Here is an 8,290-nt window from a genome sequence, read left to right on the forward strand (position 1 = left end):
ACTGGACAAATTAGGACTTCTCTGAGAGTTGCTTTCCTCATCTACAAAATACAGATTCATTTACTTTTTTTTTTTTTTTAAAGTAAAACCCAGGCTGGAGTGCAGTGGCACGCTCATGACCACCCCAGATTGACCTGCTGAACTCTGGTGATCCTTCTGCCTCAGCCTTCCAAGTAGCCAGTACTACTGGCACACACTACCAGGCCTGGCTAATTTTTAATTTATTGTATAGACAAAGTCTTGCCAAGTTGCCTGGGCTGGTCTTGAACCCGCAAGTTCAGGCAATCCACTCGCCTTGGCCTCCCAAAGTGCTGGGATTACAGGCTGAGCCACTGAGCCCAGTCCAGATTCACTTAAAGAAAGATCAAGCACTTAGCATATGCTATTAAGTGTTGAGTTACAGAGTAATAAGATGGAATATATCTTACTGCAAAATAATGTTGGGAGCCGGCCACGGAGGCCCACTGAGCGTTAGGGATCAGGAAGGGCTGTTGACCCCTAGACCACTAGGATGCGTTCGGGAGCTATTGACCCCATTTCCTCCCCCTTTCTACTCAGCACTAACCAGCTTAAGCTCCTATGAGCTCAAAACATAAAAACTCTGAGACCGGGACGAACACAAGCTAACTTTAGAAGCTCATTGCTCCCATTCTTCTGCAAACTGCAGTTTTGGCTTTCACACAACTTATAATTCAAACTCGGGTCACATCTAAGAGCCTTAGTATTGGTCACAGGCTGCTGGGTCATGATCTTATAATTTATTGAAGGTGTAAATTGTAGAATACAGTTTTAGAAGACAGCCATTTTGTTGAAAGAATGCGGCTGGGTTACTTGCAGGTAGCCCACTGTGAACTTTGGACTGGGCCACATTCGTTTGTAAAGTAAATACTTAAGCTTCTATAGAATTGTTTAACTTGGCATAAATCAATCAGCTTAGGATGAAAAAGGTTTATACAATATGTCAGTCACGGATTAGGCTATCCTTTGTTATGGTATTTTAAGATTATCATATGAAAAGGGTTTAAAGGCAATCATTGATTAAGTTTTCATGGATTAAGGTTTTTGGTGGGTGGGGGACGCCCCTCCCACATCTGACTTTGTGTATAAAAGACCCGTTGTAATTCCCAATAACACACATCGCTTCTGCACTAGACCGAAGTCCAGTCTCTTTCTTTCTCTCTCTCTCTTCTCTCTCTCTCTCTCTCTCTCTTCTTCCCCCCAATCGCCGACACCGTTTCCACCTTTGGGGTACCCTGAACCTGGCTGGAGCTGGTCCCCGGCAAAATAAGTGAAGTCATACTGGTTTGTGTTGAACATCACATGATCAAGTACATAAGGATACATTTTAGAAACTATACAAGACATAAAAAAATATGGTGGATGTAGTGTTATGTAATTTTTTTCAATCAAACCATGCCCATCTCTAACATCTTCACACTGGTGTTGGTCCTCCCCTGGACTTAATCTTCTACAATAGCACATTACTATACCCAGCATCTTGAGCCCCAAAATGTTCATGATAATTACAGTGAAACCTCAATATACGCTAACTGGGCGATAGTGTGCTTGGGGGTTATATGTATTATCTCATCAAACCCATAGCTGGTATTCAAGGCATACTTACAACTCCCCAAGACAGTCCGTAAGGTAAGCTCTCATTCCCATTTCAGAAACAAGCACATTGTAGGTAGCTTGCCCAAGGTCACACCTCTGACCTAGCAACTGGGATTTTTTAAAATTTATTTTATTTTATTGCATTCAATGTTGACAGTTTTTATTCCCTTTTAAAGTCTCCTTGCTTAGGCAGACTTCCCAGCTCAGAGGGAATTAGTATTTTAATTAACAAAATAGTTGGAAAGGCCAGTGCAGATTTTTAAAGGCCTTCATGTTGAGGGTACCACACACTGCCTGGGCCCAAACCAGTCTTCTTGACAACAATAACAAAACTACTTTCTGATTCTCAGAAGACAGCAAAGACTCTTAGATTAGTGATTCTCAACTTCCATTGCAACTTTCAAAACTCATTCCATTGTCTGCAAGTCCTTTCAGCAGGTGTTTATATTTATTACTTAATTCAAAATTAGTTGGGTGTTTATTTTTTAAAATTTTTATTTTTTCCCATTTTTATTTTAGATTCAAGGGGTACACATGCATGTTTGTTACATGGACATATTGTATAGCAGTGGGGATTGGGTTTCAAGTGGCCCATTTCTCAAATAGTGAACATAGTACCCAATAGGTAATTTCTGAACACTGGCCTCTCTCCCAGCCTGGACTCTTATTGGGGTCTCCAGTCTTTATTATTTCCTTCTTTGTGGTCATTTAGCTCCCCTATATGAGTGAGAACATGTGGTGTTTGGTTCTCTGTTTCTGCGTCAGTTCACTTAGAATGATCTCCAGCTCCGTCCATGTTGCTGCAAAGAACATGATTTCATTCTTTTTTATAGTTGCACAGTATTCTATGGTATATATATATACCACATTTTCTTTATCCAGTCAATTGTTGGTGGGCACTTAGGTTGATTCCATGGTTTTGCTATTGTGACTAGTGCTTCAGTGAACATAAAAACACCAGGATCTTTTTTACATGATGATTTATTTTCCGTTGGCTAGATCCCTAAGTGGTGGGATTGTTGAGTTGAATGGTAATTCAATTTTTAGTTGTTTGAGAAATCTTCATACTGTTTTCCATAGAAGTTGAACTAGTTTACAATCCCACCAACAATAAATGAGTGTCCCTCCACAACTGCACCAACATCTGTTGTACTTTGATTTTTTTTTTTTTTAAGTCAGGGTCCCACTCTGTTGCTCAGGCTGGAGTACAGTGGCACAATCATGCCTCACTGCAACCTCGACCTCCTGGACTCTAGTGATCCTTCTATCTTAACTTCTTGAGTAGCTTGGGACTACAGATGTGTGCCACCACATCCAGCTATTTTTTATTTTTTTATATTTTTTTGTAGAAACAAGATCGTACTATATTGCCCAGGCTGGTCTTCAGACTCCAAGGCTCAAGCAATCCACCCACCACATTTCCCAAAGTGCTGGGATTACAGATACGAGCCACCACACTTGACTTGTTCTTTGGCTTTTTAATAACCATTCTGATTGGTGTGGGGTGATATCTCATTGCAGTTTTAATTTGCATTTCTCTGATGATTAGTGATGTTGAGTATTTTTTCATATGTTTGTTAACCATTTGTGTGTCTTCTTTTGAGAAGTATCTATTCATGTCCTTTGCTCACGTTTTGATTTTTTTTTTTTTTTAATGTTAACTTGTTTGAGTTCCTTGTAGATTCTGGATAATTAGCCTTTTGTCTAAAGCGTAATTTGCAAACATCTCCCATTCTATAGCTTTTCTGTTCACTCTTTTGATTATTTATTTTGTTGTACAAAAACTTTTTAGTTTAATTAAGTCCCGTTTGTCTTTTTGTTGCAATTGTTTTTGAGATCTTTGCCATAAATTCTTTGCCTGTACCAACGACCAGAAGAGTGTTTCCTAGGTTTTCTTCTAGGATTTTTATAGTTTCAGGTCTTACATTTAAAGTCTTTGATCCATTTTGAGTTAACTTTTGTATGATGAGAAGTAGGAGTCCAATTTCATTCTTCTGCATATGGCTAGACAATTTCCTCAGCACCATGTATTGAATATGGTGTTAGGATGTCCTTTCCCCATTGCTTATTTTTGTCAGGTTTGTCGAAGATCAGTTGGTTGTAGGAATGTTGTTTTACTTCTGGGTTCTCTATTCTATTCCATTTATTTATCTATCTATTCTTATATCAGTACTGTGCTGTTTTAATTACTTTACCTGGGCATTTAATGACTCCACAATTGTTCTTTTTGCTTAGGATTGCTTTGGCTATTTTCAATTTTTAGGTTCCATGTAAACTTTAAGATTGTTTTTTCTAGTTCTGTGAAGAATGAAGTCAGTATATATTGATAGGGATTGCACTGAATCTGTAGGTTGCTGTGGGCTATATGGTCGTTTTAACAATATTGATTCTCCTGATCCATGAACATAAGATGTTCTTCCATTTGCTTTTTTGTACTTTTTTGTGTCATCTATGGTTTCTTTCATCAGTGTTTTATAGTACTCCTTGTAGAGATCGTTCACTTTCTTGGTTAGGTGTATTCATTTTATTTTATTTTTGTGGCTATTGTAAATGGGATTGAGCTATTGATTTGGTTTTTGGGTTGAGTGTTGTTGGTGTATAGGAACACTACTGATTTTTGTATGTTGATTTTGTATCCTGAGACTTTACATAAGTCGTTTTATCAGGTCTAGAAGATTCTTGGGGGAGTCTTTAGGGTTTTCTACTTACACCTTGATACCTTATACTGTCGACAAACAGTGTAAGTTACAACTGAAACTGACATCATTGACCTAGGAGGCATTCAGTTTCATAATTGCTCTAAGACTAGTTTGGAATTTTAAAATTATTAACATTATATCAAGGCTCCATCTATGGGATTTGGTTGTCTTCTCAATCAAAGAACTCAGTTTGAAGGATAAATTTTTTTTTACTAGATTTATAAATAATAAATAATTTTACCAAATTATAAATATGTATGTTTCTGGATCTATGTATGTATTTATTGTGGAAGCATCATGAGTGTGTTGTACTGATGTACCAAGTGCACCTGGTACCATATGTACTAGGATTTAGTTTGGTTTTGGAATTGGGGCCAGTTACTTTTTGGGTCCAGCTAGTTAGGATAAAAGTATCAGTTTAGGCCAGGCTTAGTGACTCTGCCTGTAATCCCAGCACTTTGGGAGACCGAGGTGAGTGGATTGCCTGAGCCCACGGGTTCGAGACCAGCCCAGGCAACTTAGTGAGACCTTATCTCTACAATAAATAAATATATAATTGGCTGGGCATGGCAACGCATGCCTGTAGTTCCACCTTCTTGAAAGACTGAGGTGGAAGGATCGCTGGAGTCCAGCAGGTCGACGCTGGGGTGGCCATGAGCATGTCACTGCACTCCAGCCTGGGCGATGGGGTGAGACTCCAACTCAAAAAAAAGTATCAGTTTAGTTCAGAGTTCTATGTACGAAGTTAAAAGAAATACCTCAGGGTGTTCACTCAATTTGCAAATTAAGTGTAAACCATCTCAGGAGGCTTCTAATTCTCATAACAATGTTAATAGGGAAGAAAAATTTTTTCCTTCTCTTTACTATATACAAGTTTTCTGAGTACTGTAGTTTCAGAGTCCTATTTTATCTGACTCTTAAAATAATCAGGAGCGAGAGGGAAGGAAGCCTTGCCTATTTGCCTGTCTGTTCCTTCAAAGGCTCCTCTCCCAGCCCTCTTCTCTGATCTTCAGACTTACCTAGGTTTTTACTAATTTTTACCTTTCTTTTTTTTTATTTCAGAAAAGGTTAACTCTCCTACCTCCCACTTTCTCATCTTGATTTGGCTTCTTCTTCCCCTAAGAATTTGCTTTTCCCAACATCCTTTTCCATTCAGTCTCTGTGCTAGGCTGACTATACCTATACACATGTCTATGTCCTCTGATTGAAACCACCGAACAGGACTTCTGCTTCTGGTTGTGATGGAGTATTAAGGATTGGATTTATCCTCTTCCACAAAACAAACATAGAACTGAATAAAAGATTTGAAATTACTCTGTTAGGCATTGGCCAATAGGCCAATGAAAAACATCGATCTATAAAAAAAGAAAATCAAGCAGGTAATCCCTACAATCACCCCCAGCTTTTTGCCTATAGTTGCCTTCTGGACCACACAGCAGGGTGAATGATCTCAGACAGAGGACAGCAATCTCACTAAACAGAGGCAGAGACAGAAGTAGGGCAGAGGCAGCTTTATGGCAGCTTTAAAGCAAATATAGCGCCAGGCGTGGTGGCTCACATCTGTAATCTCAGCACTTTAGGAGGCAGAGGTGAGAGGACTACCTAAGTCTAGGGGTCTAAGACCAACCTGGGCAACTTGGTGAGACCTCGTCTCTACAATAAATGTAAAAAAAAAAACAACCACTTGGGCGTGGTGGTGCATGCCTGTAGTTCCAGATACTTGGAAGGCTGAGGCAGAAGGACTGTCTGAGCCAGCCCAGCAGGCCGAGGCTGCAGTGGCAGTGAGTGTGCCACTGCACTCCAGTCTGGGCGACAGAGTGAGACTCCGACTCAATTAATCAGTCAAGTAAATATAATAACTGTATTATGAGGCTTATAAAATGTATATGACAACTATTGCACATAGGAGAGGAGAGGAAAATTAAAGTGGATTCTTGAAAATTAAAGTGGATTCAATGTATGAAGTAGGATGATATCATTTGAAGGTAGACTGTGATAAATTAATGGTGTTTCTTGTAAACCCCAGAGCAATTATTATAAAAGCAAACCAGAGAATTATAGCTTAGGAGACAATATGGAGGTAAAATGAAATTATTTTTTAAATGATCAGGTAATTCCAATGAAGGCAGAAAAAGAGATTTAAAAAAAAGCAGAACAAACTATGTCTATAATTTTAGTGAATGTAATGGTTTAAGCACTCCAATTAAACTGCAGAGGTTGTCAGACTCGCTGCAAAGTCATAGTAATTAAGAGAGTATGGGATTGGTATAAGACTGAACATATCAGTTCATGGAACAGAAAGAGAAATCAGAAATTGGCATAGACGTATCAACTGATCCTCACAGAGATGCCAAAGTAATTCAATAGAGAAAGCACAGTCACTACAACAAATGGTGCTGGAACAACTGGATATTCCATTGGAATAAATAATAAATAAATCTCAATCCACACACAAAAAGTAATTTGAAATGTATTTGGACCTAAATGTAAAAGCTAAAATAACACACACACAATCTTGAAAAAAATAGGAAAAAAATGTTTGCAATCTTGAAGTAGGCAGAGATTTTTTAGATATAACACAAAAGTATAAATTATACAGGAAAAAAACATAAATTTGATTTCACCAAAAATTTTAACTACTGCTCTTCATAAGTCACCTGTATGAAAACAAATAGACAAGCCCCAGGCTTGGTTCGAGACCCGCCTGGGCAACTTGGCGAGACCTCATCTCTATAAGAAATCAAAAACTAGCCGGGCGTGGTAGCACGTGCTTGTAGTTCCAGCTACTCAGAAGGCTGAGGTGGAAGGATTGCCGGCGCCCAGCAGGTTGAGGCTGCGGTGGCCGGGAGCGGCCACTGCACTCCAGTCTGGGCAACTGAGTGAGACTCCAACTCAAAAAAAAAGATTTGCAATACAAAGGATTTAAATATAGGATATTTATACAAAAATTTTGTAACTCATCATTAAGAAAATAAGGAACCAAAAAATATATATATGGGCAAAGACAAAAAGATACAAATGGCCAAAAAACAAGAAAAGATGCCCAGTGTTATTACTCATTAATGAAATGCAAATTAAAACCACAATGAGATACTATTGTACACCCTTGTAAATGAATATGTTGATAGTCTGGCGGTATCAAGTGGTGGGAATGTAACATGGTGCAACCACTTTTGAAGATACTTTAGTCATTTCCTATACATGTAAGAATAAAATTACCATTGGATTCCTTAATTCCCTCCCATATACAGTAGCAGTTTTGCTTTCCTTGGTTCCAGTTATCCACCATCAACAGTCTGAAAATATTCAATGGAAAATTCCAGAAATAAACAATTCATAAGTTTTAGATTTTACGTTTTGAGTAGCATGAGAAAGCCTCCTACCCTTCTACTCCATCCCTTCCAGGAAGTGAATCATTCCTTTGTCCAGACTCCATGCTGTGTATGTTCATTATCTCAATTATGGTGGTTTCAGGCATCCACTGAGTCTCTTGGGAAGTATATACCCCATGGTTAAGAGAGGACTACTGTATTTACTCAATAAAAATAAAAAATCTTATATATTCACACTTTATTCAAAATAGCAAAAACCTGCAAAGAACCAAAATATTTATAACATGCAAATGGATGAAGATATGCTATATCCACAAGTGAAATTCTGTTCAGTGATAAAAATAGCAAACTGCTGATAAAAAAGCAACATAGATGTATCTCAAAAATGTGAATGAAAGAATCATACAAAACAGTATGATTCCTGTTGTATGAGGTTTTAGAGCAGTCAAAACTAATCTGCAGTTACAGATCAGAGGTTGCCTGGGGCCAGGAACGGGGGAAATTTTACTGTAAAGGGCACACGAAACTTTTGAGGATGTGGAAAGTGGCCTATATATAACTTGACTGTGGGTGGTTATACAAGTGTATACATTTGTCAAGCTGCCGTTAAGGTCCAGATCTTACCGTCCTTGGCCAGCAGCTGAA

The sequence above is a fragment of the Carlito syrichta genome, unplaced genomic scaffold, assembly GCF_000164805.1.
Source record: "Carlito syrichta isolate Samal-C Ts95f unplaced genomic scaffold, Tarsius_syrichta-2.0.1 Scaffold302727, whole genome shotgun sequence".
NCBI lineage: Eukaryota > Metazoa > Chordata > Mammalia > Primates > Tarsiidae > Carlito > Carlito syrichta.